This window comes from Pan paniscus, chromosome 5 (genome assembly GCF_029289425.2).
Source record: "Pan paniscus chromosome 5, NHGRI_mPanPan1-v2.0_pri, whole genome shotgun sequence".
Lineage (NCBI taxonomy): Eukaryota > Metazoa > Chordata > Mammalia > Primates > Hominidae > Pan > Pan paniscus.
Genome location: NC_073254.2, coordinates 26,841,653 through 26,859,783, shown reverse-complemented (window position 1 = coordinate 26,859,783; position 18,131 = coordinate 26,841,653). Strand labels below are relative to the sequence as shown.

Sequence of the window (18,131 nt, the reverse complement as noted above, 5' to 3'; positions counted from 1 at the left end):
TCATAGGACCTGCTCTAGTTCTCTCCAGTGCCCCCGTGTCATTACATTTTTATGTCACTGATTACCTCCTGATGTCATACATTTTTATTGTTTGCTTGCATATTGCTTCTCTCCCTTCACCCCACCGGAAGCTTCATGAGGATCATGAATAATATAAGTTTTAATACAGGTAATGCAAGTAATTGGGCACTCATGAGCTTCAGGAGTCTTTGTGTGTTTATTCACTGCTGTAATTCCAGCACTTAACATGCAATAGGTATTCAATAAATAGTTGTGAATGGGTAAGTGAATTAATGAATTAGGTGACTATTACTAGGCCTGGTCTGTAGATCATGCTCAATAAATAATGACTGCAAATTTTTTTAGTGTGGAAACCAGAAGTTACTGAAAATAGCACAGAATGAGGTTAAAAACCAAAGGTTCTTAGACGGGGGATTTTTTTTCTTAATATTTAGGAGATGCATGTTGCTGAAATTCACCATGCATCAGGCTTGGGCACAGTGCCTGGGATATAAGAAGCACTCCATAGATGAGGGTTGAGGGAAGCAGGGGAAAGGGAGGGAGAAAGGAGAGGATAGACGGGGAAGGGGAGGTAAAAGAGGAAGACAGGGAAGGGAGGAAGTTTGAACACCTGCTATGTGCTGTGCAGGGTGCCGTGGTGCTGGCAACACAAAGATAAAAAACTGGGCTGAGCCCAAGAGAAACTCTGTGTCTGGTAGCTGGGAAGTGTCCTATGATAGACAGTGCAATATTACAAAGCCACTCTACTGGGTGTGTCCATCTGACTGTCTGCATGGAAGTGTCCTCAGAGTGCTTCCATTCTTCATTCCTCACTTATGAGGGGAAGGGATTTTCTCTGAACCCCTGAACTTCACAACTTCACTTTTTCTTTTTGTTTTTTCAGATGGAGTTTCACTCTGTTGCCCAGGCTGGAGTGCAGTGGTGCAAACTCAGCTCACTGCAACCTCCACCTCCCAGGTTCAAGTGATTCTCCTGCCTCAGCCTCCCAAGTAGCTGGGATTACAGATGCCTGCCACCACGCCCAGCTAATTTTTGTATTTTAAGTAGAGACAGGGTTTCTCCATGTTGGTCAGGCTGGTCTCCAACTCCTGACCTCAGGTGATCCACTCGCCTTGGCCCCCCAAAGTGCTGGGATTACAGACGTGAGCCACTGCACCTGGCCTGAACTTCACATTTTAAGCCACAATTGTACCAAGATCCACGTGAAACTTCTTAGACATGAGTGAACTTCTGAGACATTTTCTATCCTCAGTGATACAGGGTAGATTGCTCAGCCTAATGGCAATTCATTTTCTCATTGCCTTGCAAAAGTCTAGATAAATTATTTTCTGAAGGACTTTTTTTTGTCTCTTCCTGCTGTTCTTAGCAAAGAAAAACAATAGCTTGCCAGGGACTCTGGGTGCCCATGTCACCTCTATAATAATAAACTATCACATGGAAAGGCTGGCAGAGGCAAACTCACTCACTCCATAGGAAATGCATTTTGGCTTGACAATTCCAAATGTTTCAAAGAAAAATAGGCCAAACTCAGGTTATAATGTCTGACTAATGAAAACTATGCCGACTGCCACTCTTCACTGGTCTGAAACCAGAGCCAGTGTTAATGGGTAACCGTTCACAGGGATCCTTCGTCTACCCGACCCCAGCATTCTCCTGTGGAATGTCCTTATCAGCATCAAAAGTCACCACATTCCATACGGATCTTTCTGGGACAGGGAGTGTAAAGCGAAGCTACCATATAAGGTCATTTCCAGCTGCCACAGTGCTGTTTTCAGGGGCAAAGCTCCCTGTGTCAGATCCTTCTCCCACCAAATCCAGGGCAAGATGGAGAGACTTCTTCTGGGATAACATAGTTTAGAGTCCAACCACAAAATGCAGAAATGAGCTGTCACTAATGATGTCTGACATCACTGTGCATTCAACATCTGAAAATGTTTGTCCTTTTTTGGAATCTAGAAAGCCAACCCTTTGGGGCACAGTTCACAAATGCACATTCTGTGTTTACATTCATTACAGACTGTGGATTTCAGAAGGTGTGCCCTATGATGACTTAACTTTCAAAAAAATTGAAAGAAGAGGGAATTCTGATTTCTAGGTAGCTTTCTAGTGACTGTAACTCTTCTGACACGTGGCTAATGCTCATGCTACAGAGGATGGGTCAAGAGAAGAGAGAATGGGAACCAGCACCCATAGTGTTTGAGGTAGGGGGTGGGTGGGTTGAATTTACCTTCCTTGGAATATGTTTTTAAATTTAATACCAAAATGAATTTGCATTCTTGGGATATGTACCAACTCCTTGGTTTATCCAACCAACATTTATCTGTCATGAAAGGACTGGAAAAAAAGAGAAAAGGAACAGGAAGAGAAAAAGTAATCCAGAAATGTCCTAAACGAAGTATCAGGGGATAATTAAGAATGGATTCAACCTAAAATAGTCATTTTTCCATTTCCAACAAGAAAATCAGAAATGCACTCCAAATTATGAAGTAGAATAATCTCTCAAAATAACAAAATATGGGTCTGGCGCAGTGGCTCCCGCCTATAATTTTAGCACTTTGAGAGGCCAAGACAGGAGGATCGCTTGAGCCCAGGAGTTTGAGAACAGCCTAAGCAACATGGCGAAACCCCATCTCTACCAAAAGAAAAAAAAAATTAGCCTATAGTCCCAGCTACTTGGGAGGCTAAGGTAGGAGGATCACCTGAGCCCCGGGAGGTCAAGGCTTCAGTGAGCCGTGATCGCACCACTGCACTCCAGCCTGGCAACAGAATGAGACCCTGTCTCAAAAATATATATAAATAAAATAAAATATAGAAGAAAAGAGTCTATGATAGAATGCAGTAGAAAATTAAAATTTGTCCTATGTAGTATTTAAAGTCGTTTTAATTCATTTTATTCTTAGGAAACTAGAAAATACATGTTTTTCCAAATCACTGAATTGCAGAAAAATAATTACTTAAATGTAGAGGGAACCATTCTTGTAATAATGGGATGCATTTGGATTTTTTCCCATTTCCTTTTATCCTCCAATTCAGCAAAAGCTTATTTTAATGGCATTCTCATGAGATCCCCATACATAGCCATAAAACCAACCTATACTGTTTTCAAAAGACATGTTAGAAAGGACCTACTAGAAAAAAACTTTTTCAAAAGAAACTTTTAATATTGGATATATATAAGAGTTATTTTTTCACTCCCCAACTAAACTTTTTGCAAGTACCCCTTAATGAAAACAAGATACGATGAAAATAAATCTGAGAGTATACAATCCATAGAACAGAATTAGGATCAAAAGAGAAGAAGATAAAATAGGTTATCAGAGAAGCCTATTAGCAACTTCTCAAGTCATTGGTGAAAGCCGAAATTGTAAGTATGGAATCCAAATTAATTCATCCTAGGATTCTCCAATACTACAGACCGCGCCTTATACATGTTCAAAAAAATGTTTTGTTTTCTTTCGTTTGTTTGTTTGTTTGTTTGTTTTAGATGGGTCTCCCTTTGTCATCCAGGCTGGAGTGCAGTGGCACAATGATGGATCACTGCAGCCTCCACCTGCCAGGCTCAAGTGATCCTCTCACCTCAGCCTCCCAAGTAGCTGGGACTACAGTTGTGTGCCACCACATCTAGCTAATTTTTGCATTTTTTATAGAAACCGGGTTTCCCCATGTTGCCCAGGCTCGTCTCAAACTCCTAGGCTCAAACGATTCGCCCACCTCAGCCTCCCAAAGTGCTGAGATTATAGGCGTGAGCCATTGCAACCAGCCTTGTTTGATTTTAAATAAAGAGAAATAAGATTCTAGAGAAAGAAAAGCATGTGTTTGAAAATGCCTAGATTAAGAATAGAACATGAGAAGACCTATATCATTCAACCATGATTTATTGGCCACCTACTAGCTTCCCTTCTCTGCTCTAGGCTTGTAAACTACCAGGTCTCAAAAGAATGATGACACATTCAATCAATGGTTCAGTATTCATCTGTAGGTTCATGCTTCTCAGTCTGGGCTAGGCATGGCTTAGGTCAAGTTGTGTGCCAAGGACTACATAAGGCCAAAAATGAATATGAAACATTTTTCTGCAGTGCTCATTTTATGCCAAGAATTTTTGGGGAAGGGTTATTAAAACAATGGTGATATTATAAAGTAGAATGCAAAAGTCATGTAATTTTTAAAATAAAACAAAAAGATTTCAAATATATTCCAGGCATGAGGCAGACTGTTTGAAGCTACCTGTTTATTCCCTTTGGCTTGAGAGATGCTTTGGTGGAAAGCCTAAGAAGCATATCTCTGGGTCCCTTTAAATGAATCTGGAATGCACAGTGGAAGTGCTTGCAGGATGCATAAAAGAGAGCTACCTCCAATAATGGCCTTCTAGACTCCAGTCTCTAGGCTTTTTCAAAGCCTGCCCCACATTAGCATGGTTTTGATGCAGGGCAGGCAAGCCCCAAAGTGGAGCTTAGGCCACAAGGGTACTTAGCTTTGCCCAGGAAAGAATTCAAGGGCAAGCTGGAGGTAGAAGAAAACAGCTTTACTGAAGCAGCAGTGTTACAGCTCCATAACTGCGCCTGCAGAGCAGGGCTACCCCGTAGGCAGATAGTAGCAGTTCAGGGCAGTCTTGCAGTCATATTTATGTGCAATTTTAATTGCATACAGATTAAGGGGCAGTTTATGCAGAAATTTCTAGGGAAGGGGTAGTAACTTTGGAGTCTTGCCATAGAAAGGGGAAGTAACTCCCAGGTGTTGCCATGGCAATAGTAAATTGACATGGCACACTCCTGGGCTGTCTGATAGAAAGCTGCTTCTGCCCCTGGCCCTGTATTTGCTAGTCCTCAATCTGGTCCGGTGTCTGAGCCCAGCCTCTGGAGTCAAGTCCTGCCTCCTATCTCAGTTTGACTCAATTCTCCAGCAGTCTTGGTCTCCATCTTTACAACATTTCTCATCTCTTAGTCCCCATCTCAAGCCTAGACTTCAAAATCAGAATGGGGATTCCCAAGTCCAACTTGGTCCATCTTCTCTACTATCTGAATACTGAAGGTAAATGGGTTTCTGTGCCCCACCACAGACAGGGCAGCACCCAGCTTCCTGGGAATGGTGATGAGACCAGCACAACCCTGATTTAGGCAAGCAAAGGTTAGGCTCTGTACCAGACATTCTACAAGAAGGGCTGGATGTGCACAACATATAGCTTTTATGTTTTCCACTTGTACAACATATAGATTTTATATTTTCCACTCAAATACCTGACATAGTACACTCAAATTGTCTCATACTAGGTACAGAGAAGAAAATGTTTGTTTTTAAAAATTGATTGACAGTGGCTTATGCCTGTAATCCCAGACTTTAGGAGGCCAAGGTGGGCAGATGACCTGAGGTCGGGAGTTTGAGATTGGCCCGGCCAACATGGAGAAAACCCATCTCTACTAAAAATACAAAATTAGCCGGGCATGGTGGTGGGCACCTGTAATCCCAGCTACTCCGGAGGCTGAGGCAGGAGAATCACCTGAACCTGGGAGGTGGAGGTTGCGGTAAGCCGAGATCACGCCATTGTCCTCCAGCCTGGGCAGCAAGAGCAAAACAACATCTCAAAAAAAAAAAAAAAAAAATTGACAGTCATTACAATGAAAAGGCAGGGATTAGTCCGTTCTCACATTGCTATAAAGACATACCTGAGACTGAGTAAGTATGCATCAGTCCTGTGTAGTGACTGGTGTCCTGTCTTCTGGTAGGTTCCAATGCCATTCTGTTGGAATAGATGTTACATATGATTTGAACCAGGAAGGTATAATCAAGGTAATGAAGATGCCATGAACAAATAAGCAATTACGGTTTTAATAACTGTTACAGACTGTAAGGACCTTGACCACATGAATCATTTCTTGTCATCTTTGGACTCCTGGCACAGTGACTGCTGCCTGCAAAGACATCCAGGCTTTGACCATTTCTCACTGCCTCCATTGTGACATCCTGGCTCAAGCCACCAACACCTCTCCACTGTGTTAACACGAGAGCTTCTTAATTGGTCTTCTTGCGTCTGTCGTTGGCCTCTGTGATGGTTAATTTTATTTGTCAACTAGGCCCAGATATTTGGTCAAACAGTATTCTAGATACTTCCGTGAAGGTATTTTTTTTAGATGAGATTAACATTTAATCAGTAGACTCTGAATAAAGCAGATTGCCCCAGAAGCGTTCTTTCCCCGGAGATCTGCATGGTTCTCTCTTTCATTGCCTTTGAACTGTTGTTGCCTCCTCGGGAAATTCTTCCTTAATCACTATTTAAATCTCACATGTACTGTGCTCTCCACCAGCACTCTCATCCTTATTATGCAGCCTTGTTTTCCCCTGTAGCACCTGTCACCTTCTAACACACCCTATCATTTATTTATTTCCTATGGGGCTCTCCTTACCACTACAATGTAAGCTGCATGAGGGAAGGGGCCTTTTATTCCCAGCCTGCTAGAGGCACTCAGTACTTATTAAATGAATGAATGAATAAATAAATACCTTCTGCTCCCAGGAAAATTATTACTTATATGTTCTCTTTGCATCTTCAAATTTTCTCCTTTAACTTTTCTGTCAGCATTTAAAAGATCTGCAAGATTCCCCCATTTTAACAAAACAAAATAAGACAACAAAGACCAACAATGAACTTTTTTCTATGGTTTTATTCTTAGTTCTCTATGCTGTTCATCTTATACCATCTCCCTGGGTGACTTCATCAAGACCCTGGTTTTCAGCCATGATATACTGATGACATCCATATAAAGACGTCCATATGTAACGACCATATAGAGACTATGGTCTCTAGCCCAGCCCGCTCTTCTGGAATTGTAAGTTCAGGCAACTGACTAATATGCATCCTCTGTGTGCTTCACTAGCATCTCAAACTCAACACTTCCAACACTGAGGCCAATAGCATTCTCCTAGTCACCTATGCTTTTAGGCAGTAGCCTGCATGTGACACCCACGTCCAGCCAACTGGTCCAAGCCAGAAACCCAGGTTCCCTTATACCTCCTCCCTCTTCCTCACCCCCAAATCTAAATTTCTATGACATTCTTTCCATTTTACCTCCTAAATAGCTTTCAAACCCATCTGTTTTCAGGGGCCAGCTATGACCCTCATCACTTTTTGTTTCTATGACTACCCATCACTTTAACAGTCCGTCCTTCCTCTTGTCTGTTCTCTACCATCTTAATTCATTATGGCTGCCACAAGTGATCCCTCTGAAATGCAAATCAGATCCTGCCATACCTCAGCTTAAAACCCTTCCTTGGCTCCCACATAATTCAGAAGACAGTCTAAAATCTTCTATGATACAAATCTAACCTACCCTTCCCACCTTGTTTCCTGCCATCTCCCTTCTGCTCTACGGTTTTCTTTTTCTTTTCTTTACTTTTTTTTTTTTTTTGAGACAGTCTCTCACTCTGTTGTCCAGGCTGGAGTGCAGTGGCTCGACCTCGGCTCACTGCAACCTCCCAGGTTCAAGTGATTCTCCTGTCTCAGCCTCCCTAGTAGCTGGGATTACAGGCGCATGCCACCACACCTGGCTAATTTTTGTAGTTTTTAGTAGAGACGGGGTTTCGCCATGTTAGCCAGGCTGGTCTCAAACTCCTGACCTCAGGTGATCTGCCTGCCTCAGCCTCCCAAAGTGCTGGGATTACAGGTATGAGCCGCTGCACCCAGCCTCTACACTTTTCCCATGTCAAAATGAACTCAGCTCCGCACACTTCATCCCAGTAGTCGTTCTTGTCTTCATTCATGCTGACACTCTGCCTGGAACTCCCAACTCTCTTTTAATTGACAAGGCCAGACATACTTATTCTTAAAGACTCTCCTCATGTGACTTCCTCTTCAGGATGATTTAGAGACTCTTTCTTTGAGGTCTCACAGCATCACACATGGTGCCTCTACTAGCATCTATTACCCTGAATTGAAGTTGATTTACTTACTACCTCCATCTTTCTAAACTTCACATTTTTTGAGAGCAAGGAATGTGTCTTTATACATTTTTTATTCCTCATTCTTAGCTCAGTTCCTGGCATAAAGTAAGTACTCAATAAATCTCATTTAATTGTAATAATGATTTTCTTGTCAGTTCCTAGCATAGCATAAAGCTAAATAAATCTTAGTTAAATGAAATAAATGGAATGTGACATGCCGGGCAGCTTGAGATCGAGTGAGGCAACTTCACTGAGAGCCTAGGAAGAGGATTCTAACATGGGGATGGCGGATGAAGGTTCCTCTTCTGTCTCTTCGGGGGCAATATGTCACAAATGGAAATCGCAATTCAGAGCTGTAACTGGGGTCGCAAATGATGATGGGAAGGAAGGAAGGATTTTTGAAGCAGGAAGTTATGTCAACAACTAACCTCACATCACCCTAATGGAATTTTTCATTTGCACGGAGAATAAAAGAGTAGTTATTTGGAGATATTCCAGAGCTGTGGGATAGAGGCAACAGGATCAGTGGCTACAGAGGAGAACTTGAATGCATGCCAATGAGAATGCCTAGTCCACACCCAAGAACCCTTCTGGAGTAATGATAGAAATGTAGAAACTGAGATTCTGTTGGCTGAGGGCTGAACTGCCAAAGATGACTTATAATGTATATATACAAATTCATGGATTAAATGTCTAAATAGAACATACCTCTTATTGGAATTCCATTGACATCACTCCTACTAGAGGAAGCTTCTCAACCACAAAGTAGAAGAGGATGAATGCAACTGTCTAAGTGTAGGAACTGGTATAAAATTGTGTGATCAGCTAAACATGGGAATATTATTATTTTCTCCAAGTCACTGGTCACATATTTCAATACAAAAAGGTCAAGGACAGGGCCCTTTGCCACAAGACTGAGGCTTCCTTTTAGTTTGACATCAATAGGGACCAGTGGTTCCACATACTACTAATTGGTCTGATTGTCATCTAGCCTTAGTTGCAAGATTATTACAAAAGACCTTATCAAATGCCTGACTGAACTCCCCTTACCCTGTGTTTATGGTAGTGGGCTTTATGAAGTTCTGCAAAGGTGAATGGATAGTTATTCTGGTAGATCTCTGAACTTCTGTCTTATCCAGTAGAGTAGCTCTACTAGAAACTTCTTTATATATTCAGATACAGGTAAAGATCTCAATGAGTTTTTTTTTAAGTACATAAACCAGTTATCTATGGCATCAACCAATTTAGCAATTTGATTTAAAAAGGAAACTAGGAGAGTTTAGCATACTCGTGATTATCGTACACAGGTTGGTTCAGAGTCATCATGATTTCCTTTCCGAGGACAACCAGTAGTTAAATTTGGAGTCAGATGTATTCTGTGTGCCAGCTTTTCTGCTTATAAGCTATATCACTCCCAGGCAAGTTACTTAAATTCCTCTTGGGCCTCAGTTTTATCTGTAAAATGTGTATAGGACCAGTTAATTGTGTTATTGTGTGGGTTAAACTAGATGTAAAATTGTAGAGGAATCCTGGCATATTGGAAGATTGTTTTTTTAATTAATCCATTCTAAAATTTTTTTAACCGCTGACATCTTGCCTGCATGTTGCCTGGGTATCTACACAAGTCAGAATCCTTATTTTCCCCATTTTGAAATCAGAACATTTCCCTGTTTTAATCTGGCCACTCTGTGTTCTCTGTTCATGTATTTATCTGCATATATTTATTGAGCACTTACTCTATACCAGGAAATGTTCTAGATGCTGGAATACAGCAATGAATGAAAGAGATCAGACCCATGCTCTCAGGGAACTCGTCTAGTAGCTAGATTCGTCCAACTTTGGAACCAGTCAAGTGCCAAAGCCTATCAATGATTTCATGACCAAGAAATATAATTTATCTGGAGTCAGAGATGAAAACGTATTTCTAACAACTTGATATTCTCTTAAGTATCCTTTTCTATCTTGAATTCAGTTTTTCTTGTGAGGAAATTTCATCTCTCTTTTCTAGTTTGAAGATCATTCCTCTTTATAGAGGACAAAGACAAAATAAGAATTGCATAATTTGATTTTCTTTATATTAATATTTTCCCAGCTTCCCCTGGCAGTGTCTGTCCTTTTTGGCTCTTCTTTGTGCTCTGAATGTAGCTTTCAAAGCCCTTTGGCTTCCTCTACCTCATTCTGTTGTAAGAGTCCTGACAACAGCTACTTATGTTTTTTGTTGTTTGTTTGTTTTTGAGACACAGTCTCGCTCTGTCGCCCAGGCTGGAGTGCAGTGGCGCGATCTCTGCTCACTGCAACTTCCGCCTCCCAGGTTCAAGTGATTCTCCCACCTCAGCCTCCCAAGTAGCTGGGATTACAGGCACCCGCCATCATGCCTGGTTAATTTTTGTATTTTTAGTAGAGACAGGGTTTCAGCATGTTGGCCAGGCTGGTCTCAAACTCCTGACCTCAAGTGACCCACCCACCTCGGCCTCCCAAAGTGCTGGGATTACAGCTGTGAGCCACCGCGCCCGGCCTGTTTGTCCTTTGTGGTAGGCTCTTTGTAATCTGAATTTATGAATAAATATCTGAGTTTATCAGAGACCTCCTGGTTGGTCATAATGGTCAGTGCTGTAGCACTCCCTTTACTTAATTTAGTTATGTGGTAGATTCTCTCTCTCTCTCTCTCTCTCTCTCTCTCTCTCTGTACTCTCCTTTAGATCTCTTCCTGAAGAACTAAAATTTTATAACTTCCTTCCTAAAATCTGATATCATAATAATTCCCTAGACCTGTGCTGGCCAATGGTAGCCACATATCCAATTATAAATTTTCTAGAAGTCACATTATACAAGTAAATGAAATAGGTAACATTAATTTTAATAGGTTTAATTCAATCCACTATTTTAAAATATTTACATTTCAACATATAATCAATAAACATCATTAATGATATACTTTGCATTCTCTTCTTTTTGTTCTGAGTCCTCAAAATCACATATGTATTTTTGAACTTACCGCACATCTCAATTCAGACCAGCCCCATTTCAAGGACTCAATTGCCACATGTGCTTACTTAACACTTCTCTAGACCCATCATGCAAAAGCTATTCATGCTACCCATTATTTCCTTTTAATATTGAATTAATTATTTCTCATTAAAGCTTTTGGTTAGTAAAAACTATGAAAAAGAATGAAAATCCCTTAAGTTCTAAAACTGAGCCAGTTTGAAGTAGTATTTGTCGTATTATGCACTCAAGTCTGTGACTTTTGCTTCGTCTCTTTCTCATAACTTGCATATTAATGCACCTAACAATATATTTGAAATACTTAGCACCGTAGTAGGGGGTCACTAAACATCTCTGCTTTCCATTGCTTTTCATCTGTAGTGTCTTAGCTTGTTATTTAAAAACATAGCGGATTAATTGAGCTTTAAACGATATTCCACAAACAAACAAATTGCAAGATGTTTGATCTCATTAATAAGCAAATAAATGCAAAATGAAAGAACAATTGGGAGCCATTTTAGCCTATTAATTTAGCAATTTACTTTTAAATGACTACATCTAATGAGGATAAGACCTTGAAAACTGTTTTTCTGCACACCGTTAATGATATTGTCACAACATTTTAAGAAAACATTTTAACAATATGAGTCAGTAATGTTAAAAATATTTATCCCATTGATTCTGTAATCATCCTTCGTGGAATTTATCCCAGAGAAATTATCAGTGATATTGACAATAATATTCATATGGAATGCTTTCTTCAGAATTATTTATAAGAGCAAAAAGTGAAAACAACCTCACTGTCCAAAATGGGAAATAGGATAAGTAAATTACACTATGTTCATTAGGCAGCATATTGACTAAGTATTGAAATTATAATAATGAAGAACTTTCAGGAATAATAAAAATATAAGAATAATACGTTAAGCAAAAAGCATATAATTAAATTACATAGGCCAGCTGCTGTGGCTCACGCCTATAATCCCAACACTTTGGGAGGCTGAGTAAGCCTTATAACAGCTCTATAAAATTACCACTATTATTATCCCCATCTTGCAGATGAGAAAACTGAGGCCCAGGGAGCTTCTAGTCACACAGCTTCTAAGTGGCAGATGCAATAATATTAGGTGATGAGCTTACTGTTCGAAGTTACATGACTGTGTGGGACTAACATTTTTTAAATGTTTTACAAAATATTTAGCTGTATTGTAAAAAAAAAAAAAAGTATGTTTCAAAATAGAACTTAAAATGTTCCTGTGTTACTCCATTCTCACATTGCTATAAAGAACTACCTGAGACTGAGTAATTTATGAAGAAAAGAGGTTTAATTTACTCATGGTTCCACGGATTGTACTGGAAGCATGACTGGGAGGCCTCAGGAAACTTACAATCATAGAGGAAGGGCAAAGGGGAAGCAAGCGCATCTTCACATGGCGGCAGAAGAGAGAGCAAAGAGGGAAGTGCCACACACTTTTAAACCATCAGATCTCATGAGAACTCACTCCCTATCACGACAACAGCAAGGGGGAAATCTGCCCCCACGATCCAATCACCTCCCACCAGGTACCTCCCGCAACACTGGGAATTACAATTCAACATGAGATTTGGGTGAGGACACAGAGCCAAACCATATCAGTTCCCAATACAAAAAAATTACAAATGCTTGAGGTGATGGATATACCCAAATACCCTAACTTGATCATTACACATTCTATGCATGTAATGAAATATCACATGTACTGCATAAATATGTACAAATATTGTGTATCCATTTAAAAATTTAAAAATATGTACTTAAGAGAGGTAAAAAAATTACACACACACACACATTTCTATGAAACATACAAATCAAAGAAAAATACTGAAGAAAATATCCAAAAATAAAAATAATTGTTCTATATGGGTAGTGGGATGTAGATTATCTTTTGGATGAACCATATTCCATGTTTTAAAAAGAAATATTGTAATTGATTTAAATTCTAAAATTAATTTGTACACTTAAGAAGTCAGTCATATGATATGAAGGTGTTGCAGAAGCATATTTAGCAATTGTCTAGTGGCCCAAGAGAGGACTGAGATCCTGGTTCTAGCCCCTAATTAGCTGTGAGAATGGAACATACTTTATCATGTTTTCTGGCCTCAGTTCCCTCATCTATAAAATGAAGAATAGAAGTAAATGACATTATACATTTTCCAGGTCTAATATTCTATAATTTTACAAAAGCACAGGCCAAAATGATCTCTATTGTGTTTTCGTAGTGAGCATCAAATGAGATAACATTTAGGGAAGTAGTTTAAAATATGAAAAGCATTACCATGTTACATTGGTTCTATTATTAAAGTTCAGCTCTGTAACTACACCGTGTATTGGATTTTGGCAAAATTAATCAAACAATATTGACTATTGATTTCTGGACATATTTTATTATGTTCTTTTTATTTATTTTAAAAATTGTATTCATTTTTATTTTTATTTTTATTTTTTTTAGACAAAGTCTCACTCTGCTGCCCAGGCTGGAGTGCAGTGGCACAATCAGGCTTGCTGCAGCCTTGAACTTCTGGGCTCAAGCAATCCTCCCACCTCAGCCTCCTGAGTATTTGGGACTACAGGCACACACCATGACACCTGGCTAATTTCTTTAAAAAGTTTTTGTAGAGTTGGGGTCTCCCCGTGTTGCCCAGGCTGATCTTGAACTCCTGGGCTCAAGCCATCCTCCCACCTAGGCCTCCCAAAGTGCTGGGATTAGAGGTGTGAGCCACTGTGCCTAGCCTATTGTGTCCTTTTTAGATTGGTTGACAATGGACAATGTTTTAACAAATCAATGTAGACAAAGTAACAGTGCTCCTAAACAAGTGTGGTTGCTCTGTATCTTGAATATATTACCTTACCTCTTAGTTTACTGTTAGAATGCTATTGTGAGAATTAGACATTTTTTAGAATTTTTAAAATACTATTACTGGTATTATTAGCTCATTTAGTAACAGCCAAAATTATATTTTTCTGTGCTCTTTTATTTTCTTATTTGGTTATCAAAACTTGGAGATTGTCAAGAAATATGCATATGCCAGCTGTGCCTGGAAGTTCAGCTTAGAAAGCAGTAGAAAATATTTGGCATCTTGAGAGTTTTAAATACTGAAAATCAGGGCCATATTTTTACACCCATATACCAATCAGTAAGACATTTATTCCTGCTAACTTGTAATACAAACTTTTGGTCTTAAATGGGTGAATGAATTTATTCAAGAGATGTTAGCATTCCAACCCAGTTGCAATGTGTCGGGTACTCTTACAGGTGTCGACAAGAGAATAAAATAGAAATGGTAACTCAAGGAGTTTACCATCCTGGAGAGTGGTGTGGAAAAACACTACAAGAGCCAACAGATAAAGAAATTAAGTATGAAAGGAAGGAATTAGGTGCCACAAGAAAAGACTAAGAAAAACGGGCTCTGTGTTAGAGTGGATGCCTAAGGAGGGTCTCTCTGAATGGGTGACCACCGAAGCCAAAAGAATAAGAAAGAGAGGGAGCCCGATAATGCAGAGTTGGGACAAAAGAGTTGCAGGCAGAAAGCAAGCAGCGCACAGGCTCCAAAGCGGCAAAACTGACTTGTGCAAGGAACTGAGAGAAGGTCAATAGAGTTGGAAACTGCGGAGTGAGAGGAGGTGGGAGGAACAAGGTGGGATTTAAGAAATGGGAATGAGCCAGTTCAAGGAGGGCCTGAACCTCTGGAAAGAAACCTTTGTTCTGGATTCAATGGAAAGCCACTGAAATGTTTCTACCCTGCTTATTCAACTTTGAACATTTTTATTTTCTATTTTTAAAAATAATACATATGAACGGTAAATAATTCAAAAGGAACTAAAGGTTTTATATATAGAGTGAAGATTCAGCCTGTCCCATTTCTTCCCATTCCTACTACTCCCAAGTCCTGTATCCAGAAGGTACAAATGTTGGCAGCATAAATCTGCATAAAGGATAAGAGTAGAGATGTGTGCATACATATTTATAGTTTTTCTGAAAAGGTAGCATAATATACACATTGTTCTACAATTTGCTTTCCTTTTTACTTAGTATATTTTTGCAACATATCAATACAACACAACACAACAATACAATGTAAGTAGCCTTACTATTTTTTCTTTCAGTGACTCCATAGTATTCCATTGAAGGCATATCTTACAGTTTATTGAATCTCTTCCTTATTTGGCCATTTAGCTTGCTTCCAACTTTTGCTGTTACACATAATGACATAAATATCATTGTTCACATTTTTCCCACATGTGAATATGTCAATAAGAATAAATTCCTAGAAATGGAATAAATTCCCAGAAATATGCATTTTTCATGTTTGATAGAAAGTGCCAAATTGTTCTCCAAATTGGTCAGACTAATGATTTTACTGTCATTAATAGTATATGAAATTAATTATTACTCAATATAGTCCTTCAAATAGTGCACAAACATTTTTGTTGTTGTTAATCGTTCGTGGAAAATGGATACTGTACAGAAGTTCCAGTTGACATTTCACTTATGAATGAGGTAGAACATTTTTCAAAGATGCCAAATTCATTCACATGTCTCTTCCTATGAACTATTTCATGTTTTTGTTCATTTTTCCTTTGGATTATTGGCCTTTTCTAAACAATATGTAGGTATTTTATCCATTTATAACTCATTTTGCATGTTGTATTTTTTATCCATGCAATTTTAAAAAAATTTCTATGTCATCAAATTTATTAGTCTTTTTGTATAGTTGCTGAATTTTGTGTAGTGTTTAGAAAGTGTTTTTTTAACTCTCATATTATTAAAAATAATTATCCAGCCTTTTTACTGGTATTTTCATGATTTATTAAACATTTAAAAAATATTAAATATTTAATCAATCTGAAATTTATTTTGGTGAAAGGAGTAAGGTGGGGTTCAAATTAATTTTTCTCTTGATTGGCTGTTAAAACACTCCACCGTTATCTACTAAATGAATCATCATATCTCTAGTGATGTGAAATTCAAATATTATTATATACAAAGTATATATTCAACATATATTTATCTATTTTTATACTCCGTAGTTCTGCCCATTTATAGGGATATATATTTGTCAACAATAAACTGTTTTATTTCCTATAATATTTGGAGTACGGACAGAAACAGTTTATTAATCTTTCTTCAGAATTTATTTGTTTTTTCTTGCTTATTTATTTTTCCATTGAACTTAGAATTAGTTCACTTAATTCCAAAAACAATTTTTTCTCCGGTATTTTTATTGAGATCACATTAAACTTGTGATTTAATTTTAAGAAAATTGAACTTTACAATATTGAATCTATCAGCTCAGGAATAAGGCATACCATTCTATTTGGATAATATTTTTATGTTAGTAGCATTTGAAAACCTTATATAGATCTTATATATTTCTTATATTTATTTCTTGTAATCTTATAGCTATTATAAGTGGTGTCATTTTATGTTCTGATTTTGATATAAGTAATTAACTGAATTTTGATATTAGCTTCGTATCTTATCAAATTCACTTGTTTTTATGTTTTTCATGTGTACAATCACAGAATCTACAAATATCAATATAGTTGCTTCTTCCATTCCTACTTTTCATTTCTCTTTTTTTCCCCTGGCTGTCTTATACATGGTGGTGGTCCTAGAAACTTGTGCATGTTTGTTAAGAAAGTATCGATCTATTCATGATTTGTTAATATTTTTGAAAGCTCAAGGAACATATCTAAAATCTCTATAGTTTCCATGAAGATGATATGATGAATTTTCACCTTTGTAACATTAATATGGTAAAACAACAGATTGTCTAATATGGAGCTATCATTGCATCACTGGTATGAACCCCATTTGGTTGTGGCTTGTCATTTTTTAAAGATGCACTTTGGTTTGATTAACTAATATCTTATTTATGACATTTATATTGCTATTCATAAGTGATAGATGATCTTAACTTTTATTAACTGAAAATATCTCAGACTTTATTTTTAAAGGATAATTTTCTAGATATAAGATTTTAGCCTGATAACTCAACTCTTTAAAGATGCTAGTCCCTGATAGGCTGTCTTGTATTGTTTTTAATGAGATGTTAGTAGTCATTTTCTTAGTCTGTTTGTGCTGCTGTAAAGGAATACCTAAGACAGGGTTATTTATAAAGGAAAAAGATTTATGGCCAGGCATGGTGGCTCACACCTGTAATCCCAACACTTTGGGAAGCCAAGGCAGGCAGATCACTTGATGTCAGGTGTTCAAGACCAGCCTGGCCAATATGGTGAAACCTCATCTCTACAAAAAAATTAGCAAGGCGTGGTGGTGCACACCTGCAATCCCAGCTACTCGGGAGGCTGAGGCATGAGAAACGCTTGAATCCTGGAGGCAGAGGTTGCAGTGAGCCAGGATCATGCTACTGCACTCCAGCCTGGGCAACAGAGAGACTCTGTTAAAAAAAAAAAAAAAAAGATTTATTTGGCTCATGATTCTGATAGCTGGAAAAGTTCAGGATTGGGGATCTATACCCAGCAAGGGCCACAAGCTGCTTCCAGTAATGGTGGACGGAAGGCAAAGGGAAGCTGGTATGTGCAGAGATAACATGGCAAGAGAGGACGCAAGGGGTGGGTGAGGTGCCAGGCTCTCTTTAACAATCAGTTCTATGCAACTAACAGAGGGAGAACTCACTCACCACCCCACAGGGAGGGCATTAATCCATTCATGAGGGGTTTGCCCCCATGACCCAAACACCTCCCATTAGACCCCCACCTGTAGTATTGGGATCAAATTTCAACATGAGGTTTGAGTGGGACAAACATCCAAACTATAGCAGTAATTTTTACCTTTGGAAAATGTTCAGCCACTATTTTTGCAAATGTGTCCTCTGCTCTGAACTCTGCTCTCCTTCTATGACCCCGATTACCACTTGATAAGATTTCAACCAACCACTGAAAATCTTCATTTTTAAGAAATCTCTCTTCTCTGTATTTAAATTTAGATTTTCTGTTGCTCTATATTTAAGTTTTCTGATACTTCCTTCTGCATGTTTCAATCTGCTATTCAGCCCATCCAGTGAATTTTTCATTTCTGACTTTTTTTAGTTCCAGATTTTCCATGTATTTAATTTATATAGTTTTGATTTCTCTGCTGAAATTCATCTTTTCCCTAAAAAAAAAAAAAAAAAAAAATGCTCATGCTCTT

The 18,131-nt window shown here is 38.5% G+C and overlaps 2 protein-coding genes across 3 annotated transcripts in view; both read right to left on the bottom strand.

The window, feature by feature from the left end:
• EDN1 (endothelin 1) overlaps nt 1–6,158 on the bottom strand; it is a 98,253-nt gene extending 92,095 nt beyond the window's left edge. Inside the window, exon 1 of one of the 2 annotated variants that reach the window (XM_063605153.1) lies at nt 5,682–6,158. The gene's annotated coding sequence lies outside the window, so the exon portion shown is untranslated. The remainder of the gene's footprint in view (nt 1–5,681) is intronic. The other variant, XM_055113188.2, reaches the window with a different exon arrangement.
• HIVEP1 (HIVEP zinc finger 1) overlaps nt 5,246–18,131 on the bottom strand; it is a 194,772-nt gene continuing 181,886 nt past the window's right edge. Inside the window, exon 9 of the mRNA XM_063605151.1 lies at nt 5,246–5,755. The gene's annotated coding sequence lies outside the window, so the exon portion shown is untranslated. The remainder of the gene's footprint in view (nt 5,756–18,131) is intronic.